This window comes from Sinocyclocheilus grahami, unplaced genomic scaffold, assembly GCF_001515645.1.
Source record: "Sinocyclocheilus grahami isolate Dianchi unplaced genomic scaffold, SAMN03320097.WGS_v1.1 scaffold55.1, whole genome shotgun sequence".
NCBI classification, from domain to species: Eukaryota; Metazoa; Chordata; class Actinopteri; order Cypriniformes; family Cyprinidae; genus Sinocyclocheilus; species Sinocyclocheilus grahami.
The window spans coordinates 4724725-4734943 of record NW_015505234.1 but is presented as its reverse complement, the minus strand read 5'-3'; the positions used below and the strand labels follow the sequence as shown (position 1 = coordinate 4734943).

General features: G+C 39.1%; 1 protein-coding gene across 3 annotated transcripts in view; it reads left to right on the top strand.

Annotated features, from left to right (window-relative positions):
- The first annotated feature begins 2293 nt into the window (after positions 1-2293).
- Positions 2294-10219, top strand: part of LOC107583842 (WAP four-disulfide core domain protein 1-like) — a 32656-nt gene continuing 24730 nt past the window's right edge. The window contains exons 1-2 of one of the 3 annotated variants that reach the window (XM_016270193.1): positions 2294-2463; positions 2559-2655. The gene's annotated coding sequence lies outside the window, so the exon portion shown is untranslated. Of the gene's footprint in view, positions 2464-2546; positions 2656-4465; positions 4535-10219 lie in introns of those variants that run through there. The other 2 variants (XM_016270194.1, XM_016270195.1) reach the window with 2 other exon arrangements.

Genomic DNA, 10219 nt, shown 5'->3' with positions numbered 1-10219 from the left:
GTAGAAATGTCCCTGAATCAGTTATGTGACTCTGACTCTGACTGTAATGTATTAATGAGCTTTATCGGACCTCACAAAGGATGGTGGTGAATCCATAAAATGTCCACAGACAAATGGACTGATGATTTCATTTATGATTTATATTCACCTTTCCCCAGGTCTGGGTTCTTACACTCTGCACAAATTTGATAAAACCACCTTTATTTTCAGCAGGTACAGTGGAGTAGAAGAATAAACAACCACACACAGAAAATAGAATGGGAAAAACCCTAATATGCAATATGGCTGCTATACTATCTGTCTGTCTTTCTTTCTTTCTTTCTTTCTTTCATCCAAAAAAATAATCAATAATTTTGGAATTATCAAAAAAGCAGACCACACATAGAAAGATTTATGTCTTTATATTTTATATTTAAATAACACGAAATATGGCTGCTATACAAAAATGAGGTTTTGCATTTAAGTTAAAAATACCAATCACTTTTTTGATAGAAGCAAACATTATTGTTTGCTTCTATCAAAGAAGCAATATTGATTTGAGCATGGTTTGTGATATAAAAAAATTACATTGTTACATTGCGATTTAAAGTGAGAAAAGAATAATATATATATATATATAGTTGTTGTTATGTTAAAAGTGTTATTTAAATATAATTTGGACTTTTAGCAATTTAGGTCTTTCTATATTCAAAAGTTGAATTTTGATTTTTTGTCTTCATAATGACTAAGTACTGTCTATACAATACTACAATAACAAACTACAATACATCACAGAAAAAAAATGTTTTACTGTAATATAATTTTGACTTTTAGCAATTTAGGTCTTTCTATATTCAAAAGTTGAATTTTGATTTTTGTCTTCATAATGACTAAGTACTGTCTATACAATACTACAATAACAAACTACAATACATCACAGAAAAAAAATGTTTTACTGTTATCTTGTCATTCCATTCAATTTTAGTCACTAGTCTTATATCATACTTGTAGAACTGGGTTTCATTTCCTTTCTCTCATCTCTCCTGCACAGCTCCAGCAGAGATATCATCACTGTATCATCAGTCTCACTCTGGATTACTGCCAGATGTTAGCTCACCACAAAAACATTAAAAAAAACTTGTCCATAGGGATCTCCATATGCCACAGAATCAATCGAACCACCAGTTTGACTGCCCCATTTATCTTCAAACATAATGATGGTTGGAGAAAAGAAAGTAGTCCAGTTGAATTGAAATTGTACCCCCCTCCTCCTTCCTTCCTATATTAGATATACAGTGTAATTTGTGATCAATCCAGAGGTAGGGAAAAGCAGTAGAAGACTTTGTGCCCTCTCAGCTGTGGCAGGGCTGGATTGAGTCTTAATCATCCAAACTATCAGCACAGACTGTGAATAAGCCCCTGATGAGCCCTTAATTTCGCTTGGTTGGAAATGCACAGAAAAAACACCATATTTCGTTAGTTTCCCAGTGCATGCATATATGCATGTGCGTGCACACGTCTACACATTTTGATTGGCCATAGTACTTTTTTGTTGACTAAATCTCACTGTGCTCGTGTAAATTAGAATGCCTTGGGCTCAGTGCTATCTGTGACGCTGGGCAGATGGTGAGGTTGAACTCCAGAGTGATGAATCAAGGGTTCAAAATATAGATCAGTGCAACACTGCAGGGGCTGTGGTGAAAAGAGCACCCTAAAATAACCTCTAGATTGGTGCTCGAACAAATATAAAATTTACATTTAAAATATCAACCATTTATGGACTATTTAGATTTTTTTTAATTGTTTGCATGAATTAAAAAAAGAAACAAATAACTAAATATTACAAAATAATATAATAATACAAAAAAACACTTTTGAAGGGGCATTAAGGGTCTCTGCACAGACTGTTTACTGCTGCTCAGAAGTGGCATAAATGCATTTACACAGCAATTATACTTAATACTAAGTTCGGAAGAGGGTCAGAACAGGCAAAATATAGTCTGGCTTTTATGCAGCAATATGTCTTTACACTGAATTTTTAGCAGGCACAGAGCAGCATTAACTTTAGGCATCTTTAAACAGCTGAACCAAGGCTGCTCTGTGCCTGCTCAAAATTCTGCTCAAAATAGTGCCGCATAAAATCCATTTGTGTAAAGATGCCTTAAGTGGCATAATGGCATAAATAACTTTTTTAAATAACTTTTTTTAAATCAAATTACTCCATTATTATTTTCTTTAATAATGTATTACTTTTTTCATTTTTACTTCTTAATTTATTTTATTTCAGTTTTTTACTTCTGTTATTATGTTTACAGGTTTGGTTGTCCAAAAATTAATACAGAATAGCCTTATTAAACATACTTTCTTCTATAGTAAACTAAACCTTTTAGATGTGCAGAAATCTTCTAGTTGCTGTCTAAAGTACAATGAAAATGTCCCAGCCAAATTCAAGCCTAGAATTACACCGCTTCAATTGGATGACATGTAAGCAACATATGCAAAACAAACTCTTACATTACTCAGCATTCTGAATATACAGCCACAGTAACACAGTAAGTCTTCTGTCTCATTTACATAAGCTCCACCTTTTCCTCATCATCCTACTTAACCCATGGAGTTTTGACATCATCACAGCAGACCAGAGGCTTAGTGCTACAACACACCTGATGGCTACAGGTAAGACTTCTTGCCTTTCCTACTGAATATACATGTTAGGACAGAACATGTTAGCTCAGTCTTTAAGTCTGTTATTTTTCCATCAGTATGTGATGCTAAGCTGTGTAAAAATAAGGGGGGGAGGGATGTTTTTGGTGCTGTAACACCAAATCCTCTTAAGGAGCACAGTTGGTCACCATGGACACCAAAGCATAACCATGACGATAACAGGGGGCACCTGTATTGTCATACCTTTTATAGATGCAAACAACAGAATAGAATCAGTGTTAGTTGCATAAACACATATGCATAGTAATTATTAGCAAATACTCAACAGCCCTCAGATCTCTTCAATTTCATCCTTTTTTTTTTAGAAGATGTGAAAAGTGTACCTTATAAAGACCTTAAATTTAAGAACTACCTCCCTTTAAATTCATGTGAATTTAAATTGGGAACATGCTCAACAGAGATATAAATAAATGACAGGAAGTTAATTTACAGTAGATACATGCATTTCATTCAATTAAAATTTTCCTTTAAATTTTGTTTTCTGTTTGTTACTTCTGTTTACATTCAATTCAAATTAGGAACTGAATTTAATTTCTCAGTTCATTTTGAAAGCGCACAAACCTGGCGTACTAACTATATAGAAATTATGTTGAAGATGCCAGTATGGTTTAAATTCACAAAAAATGAGAATCCATGTCTATCTCAAGCAGTTTTCTACTATTCTAAATCAGTATTCTTAGTTGCAATAGACTGGTCGAGACTTTTAAGTTTGCTCCTCTAGTGGGACGGCAAATCCAAAAACAAAGAGAAATGTATTACATGAAAGAGCAACACCTCATTTTCATTTACATTGATTTATCTCCAAAAATTGCCCAGCAACTTTGTATCAAAGAAAAAATAATATACATTCTGTCTTCGTTCTGGAAGAATATGCTTTGTATCACAAGCTTTAGAGATAGTCATCTAACAAAGCAATTTCAGTGGAATTGTGATTTAGATGATCTTTGTTCCAATGAGTTCCTGTGTGGCTTCTCATCTTTTTGTGAAACCCAGGTTTTGTAATCAACAGCAAAGCCTTCTGGGTAAGTGCAGAGACACCTGTGCTTTTTGGGTAAAAGCCACTGAAGTGGAAGCACTGCCAGAAGAGAATGCCCTTCAAGCAAAGACAATGTAAAAACATAAAGTTCAACGTCACAACATGTTATTCCACCCCACATTATGCACCTCATTGCTCTGAACCATTTGGAGGATTAATACTTAACTCACCATCCTTGTCATCTAATTAGTTTCATGTTGTGTGTATTCACATTTGGATCCTGGTTATAAAGACCTTGTTATGATGAATGATTCTCAGCTCAGCTAATGCTAACCTTCTGATTAACACCTTGCAGGTCACAGCACCCAAACAGAGATTAATCTGAAAGTTATTTCATCCCTGCTGTGATATCCAGTAACTTGAAAATCAGTCGGATTAAGGTACTGTCAGTTTTTACTTTAAGAGCCGTGTCGAAATTCATGCCTAAAATATGAAATCATTAAACAAGATGCCAAGGTCTGCTGACCAAGGGTACTGATGCATGTCCAGAGAGTAAAAGATCAGGCACTGCACAATATTTGATAACTAGCTAGCTGATGGTTTGTTATTAAAGATCTTTTTAACTGGATCTCATCCCAGACTGGATCAGCAATTAGTCAGAGAACATCCAAGCTTTTCATCCTCTCAGAAGGATCCTGGTTATAAAGACCTTGTTATGATGAATGATCCTCAGCTCAGCTAATGCTAACCTTCTGATTAACACCTTGCAGGTCACAGCACCCAAACAGAGATTAATCTGAAAGTTATTTCATCCCTGCTGTGATATCCAGTAACTTGAAAATCAGTCGGATTAAGGTACTGTCAGTTTTTACTTTAAGAGCCGTGTCGAAATTCATGCCTAAAATATGAAATCATTAAACAAGATGCCAAGGTCTGCTGACCAAGGGTACTGATGCATGTCCAGAGAGTAAAAGATCAGGCACTGCACAATATTTGATAACTAGCTAGCTGATGGTTTGTTATTAAAGATCTTTTTAACTGGATCTCATCCCAGACTGGATCAGCAATTAGTCAGAGAACATCCAAGCTTTAAACACGACATGCAGCATTTAACTTTACAGCTGATCATGTGAGTATAACGTATGTTATTTAACCTGTCAGTGCTGTTTAACCAAAATAATAATTTTCTCTAGTTATAGTTATCCTTCTGCCTCTATTTTTAAGAAATACCATTCAAAAGTTTGGGGTCAGTAAGATTTAAGAAAAAGAAAAAAAAGAAATGAATGATTACCTCTTTTCAGCATGGATGCATTAAATTGATCAAAAGTGAGAGTAAAGACATTTATAATTTTACAAAAGACTTCTATTTTAAATAAATAAATGATGTTTTTATGAACTTTCTATTTAAGAAATAGTTCTGAAAACATTATGGTTCCAACATTTCCAACATTAAACATAATAATAAATGTTTCTTAAGCATCAGTGTTACGGGGCGAACGAGACGCGCGGATCCATCCGCAAGGCTTTATTAAAGGGTGTGGTCATGAATCAGGCATGGGTCAGACAATGGCAAACAGGTATATTAAGGGCAAGACAGAAGAGTAAACCAAAACGGGTCTGGTCGATCAGCGGCTAACAATATCCAGAGGGCTTGACACGAGGAGTTATCCAATAACACGAGCTAGAGTCCAAGCGAGGTGCAAACACAGTCCGAAACAGTAGACAAAGGGTTAATCCAAGAAAAACAGGCAATAATCAGGTAACACGGGAAAGCAGGCAAAACAAGACTATGACTAAACAATGAAAACTCGAAATGGCTCCGTAGAGTAGCTATCGCTAGGTGAGTGATATGCGCTATACAATACTCGGCAGTGTGAAAGGGATCTGAGTGAATGTATATAGTGAATGTGTGATTGGTTACAGCTGTGTGCAATCAGTGCTGTGTGCAATCAGTGCAATGGATGATGGGATATGTAGTCCGGGATGACATGCAACAGTTTGTGTAGTGCGAGAGTCAATGTAATGGAAGGGTGACCTCTGGTGGTGAGTGAATTGAAGTTCATAGACCGGATTCGTGACAATCAGCATATTAGAATTGCAGTGATTTTAAGGTTAGATAACCATGGTCATACTAACCATACTGTATGTTAATGTTAAAGGGATAGTTCACCCAAAACTGAAAATTCTGTCATTAATTACTCACCCTCATGTTGTTTCAAACCCGTAAGACCTTCGTTCATCTTCGAAACACAAATTAAGATATTTTGGATGGAATCTGAGAGCTGTCTGAGCCTGCGTAGACAGCAATACAACTGAAATGTTCCCAAGTCCAGAAACGGAGCAAGGAGATCTGTAAAATAATCCATGTCTACTCTACGGAGCCATTTCGATCAGGGGTTCAACTGTAATTTTATAAAGCTACGAGAATACTTTTTGTGCGCAAAAGAAAAAAAAAAAACGACTTAATTCAACAATTCATCTCCTCCGCGTCACCCTAGCGCCATTTTGGAGAGTATCCACTGGACGTAAACAACATATGCTGTTCTGTGTCAGCCGCACCACACGGATACGCTGTTTCCGTTCAGATCAAATCACAACAACATAATAAACAGATCTGGCGTGACGCAGCTGACACAGAACAGCATACGTTGTTTACGTCCAGCGGATACTCTCCAAAATGGCGCTACAGGGTAATGCGGAGGAGACGAATTGTTGAATAAAGTCTTTTTTTTTTCTTTTGCGCACTCATAGCTTAGTAAAATTACAGTTGAACCCCTGATATAACATGGATTATTTTACAGATCTCCTTGCTACGTTTCTGGACTTGGGAACATTTCAGTTGTATTGCTGTCTATGCAGGGTCAGACAGCTCTCAGATTCCATCAAAAACATCTTAATTTGTGTTCCGAAGATGAACGAAGGTCTTACGGGTTTGAAACGACCCGTACGAGGGTGAGTAATTAATGACAGAATTTTCATTTTTGGGTGAACTAACCCAAAATTCTGAAGGATCATGTGGCAATGAAGACTGAAGTAATATCTGTTGAAATTCAGCTTTGCCTATAGGAATAAAGTACATTTTAATATATTTTAAAATAGAAAATTGTTATTTTAAACTGTAATAGTATTTTACTTTGTTTTTAATCAAATAAATGCAGCTTTGGTGAGCATAAAATACTACTTACACTAAAGAACATTAAAAACTTTTAACTGACCCCAAATTGAAAGGTAGTGTATATTTCTTGCACTCACAGGAATAGATTTTCATTTTGAGAATGCTTATGTCATATTATAACGTCTGTCACGATCACCAGCTGGAGTACCCACAAGCTCCTTCAGAGGGCACTCCCCTCTTGTCCTTGGCCATTCCCCATGATCCTTGGCCTGGACTAATTTTGGCTTCATTCATCACACCTGTCTATTCCTACCCTGATAAATATTACTTAGACCTGTAACTCATATTAAGTTTGCATGCTTTGAAACTGCATATATGTAAAGCAGTAGTAGAAATCAATAATATGAGTGTTACGGGGCTGACGAGACGTGAGACGTGCGGATCCATATGCAAAGCTTTATTTGGAGAAGACAGAGACATGGTCATAAGACAGGCAGGGTAAACAGTGGCAACCAGGAATATGGCGGGCAAGACACAAGAATAATCCTAGGGCTAGCGTGGGTCGACGATTGGCAGACAGAGTCACGCCTAAAGGGAGAAATCCAGGAAAACAGGCGAAGATCAAAACCGAAGGAAACAGACAAGGCAAGGCAAAACTAGGCTAAGACTAAGGCTAAGGCAGGGAAACTAATGAGGGCTCTGTAGTGTAGCTATCTAAGGATAAGCGCTAAACAATACTCGGAGCTCGCAAACGTCCTCTATAGCCGTGACAGGACGAGCAGGGAGTTCGCAAACGGCCTCTATAGCTGTGACCGAACGAGCAGGGAGCTCGCAAATGGCCTCCATAGCTGTGACAGGACGAGCAGGGAGTTCGCAAACGGCCTCTATAGCTGTGACCGAACGAGCAGGGAGCTCGCAAATGGCCTCCATAGCTGTGACAGGACGAGCAGGGAGTTCGCAAACGGCCTCTATAGCTGTGACCGAACGAGCAGGGAGCTCGCAAATGGCCTCCATAGCTGTGACAGGACGAGCAGGGAGTTCGCAAACGGCCTCTATAGCCGTGACAGGACAGACAAAGAGTTCCCAGACGACCTCCCTGGCCGGAACAGAACAGACAGAGAGTTCATAGGCGGCCTCCCTGGCTGGGACAGGACGAGCAGAGAGTTCATTGACGGCCTCCCTGGCCGGAACAGGACGAGCAGAGAGTTCATCGACGGCCTCCCTGGCCGGAACAGGACGGACAGAGAGTTCATTGACGGCCTCCTTGGCCGGAAAAGGACGAGCAGAGGGTTCATAGGATGAAAATGAACTGTGACTTGACCTGACTCATAACTACCAGCTGTGACTTGACTAGACTCATGAATATCAGCTGCGACTTGACTTGACTCCTGAAGATTAGCAGTGACCTGACTTGACTCAGGAAGATCAACTGTGACTTGACTAGACTCATGATCATAAACTGTGACTTGATTTGACTCGTGATGATCAACTGTGATTAGACTTGACTCCTGACGATCAATGGTAACTTGACCTGATTCATGAAGATCGGCTGTGACATAATGGGGGGCTGTTGTGTCCACCATTTCGCGATCAGGCTCTGCTGTCGCCGCCATTTTGTGAGCATGCTCTAGTGCGGCCGCCATTACACGAGTGGGTACGGGGTCATGTCCCTCCGCGATACCCACAGTGAACGCTGAACCAGCAGTCAGCAACACATAGTCTATAAAGTCCTTTAAACTACAGTTAAAGCTACCCTCTGGCATCCATGATTTTATGGATTAATTTAGTCCATAACAAAAAATGTTCTTTAGTGCGACCTCATCAAAAGGTACCCTAAAAGATAACTCACGGAACTGAGTGACATATTCCTCAATAGGTGAACTCCCCTGTCGTAAATCGAGTAGCCGGTCGACTGGGTCCATACTTGGCCAAGGTCTTCTAGGAAAGCCGCTGGATCCTTGTGGGGCCGAGTATTCTGTTACGGGGCTGACGAGACATGAGACATGCGGATCCATATGCAAAGCTTTATTTGGAGAAGACAGAGACATGGTCATAAGACAGGCAGGGTAAACAGTGGCAAACAGGAATATGGCGGGCAAGACACAAGAATAATCCTAGGGCTAGCGTGGGTCGACGATTGGCAGACAGAGTCACAGGGGCAAGGCTAAAGGGAGAAATCCAGGAAAACAGGCGAAGATCAAAACCGAAGGAAACAGACAAGGCAAGGCAAAACTAGGCTAAGGCTAAGGCTAAGGCAGGGAAACTAATGAGGGCTCTGTAGTGTAGCTATCTAAGGATAAGTGCTAAACAATACTCGGCAGAGGGAAGGGATCAGAGTGAGTGTTAAATAGTGAGGGAGTGATATGAAACAGCTGGGTGCAATCAGTGTTACCAGCTGTGTGCAATCCGTGCTGAGTGCAATCAGTGCAATGAATGATGGGATATGTAGTCCGGGGTGATGTGCAACAGTGTGTAGTGCGAGAGTCAATGAAATCGGAAAGGGTGACCTCTGATGGCTAGCAGAAGGAAGTTCATGGACCGGATTCGTGACAATGAGTGTTAATGTGCTAACTGTCTTCTCATCTTTTTGTCCAACGTACTTCCACTCTAGACACAGTAACATGTTGTACAAACAATGTTCTTTTGGTTCTTCTGTTTGGAAGCTGAACACGTCTGGTCTAGATTTTACTATCCACATCATTTAAAAAAAAAAAATATATATATATATATCCAATTTTTTACACAAACTTTTATTTCTTTTGATTTGTTTTTCAAAACACTTTGGTTTTCTGCTCTAAGCAGTGAAGATCAAACATCAGAGGAAGCTTAAATGACCTCCACTAATCAATGAACTCAGAGCAGTGGCTGAGAGATGAGATTCAGGCTATTACTGAACTGCTTTTGGTTCTCAGGGTAAAGTACTGTTTATGCCTCAATTTTTCAGTTGAAATAGAGTGTCAGTAGTTCAAGTGCAAGATTACAGGTTTGCATCCCGATAAAAATATATTTTTTTATATTTTTCCAAACTACACTGAACAAAATTATAAACGCAACACTTTTGTTTTTGCCCCCATTTTTCATGAGCTGAACTCAAAGTTCTAAGACTTTTTCTATGTACACATAAGGCCTATTTCTCTCAAATATTGTTCACAAATCTGTCTAAATCTGTGTCTTAGTGAGCACTTCTCCTTTGCTGAGATAATCCATCCACCTCACAGGTGTGGCATTCCACTACTCTTCAATGGCTGTGCGAAGTTGCTGGATATTAGCAGGAACTGTCGTATACGCCGATCCAGAGCATCCCAAACATGCTCAATGGGTGACATGTCCGGTGAGTATGCTGGCCATGCAAGAACTGGGATGTTTTCAGCTTCCAGGAATTGTGTACAGATCCTTGCAACATGGGGCCGTGCATTATCATGCTG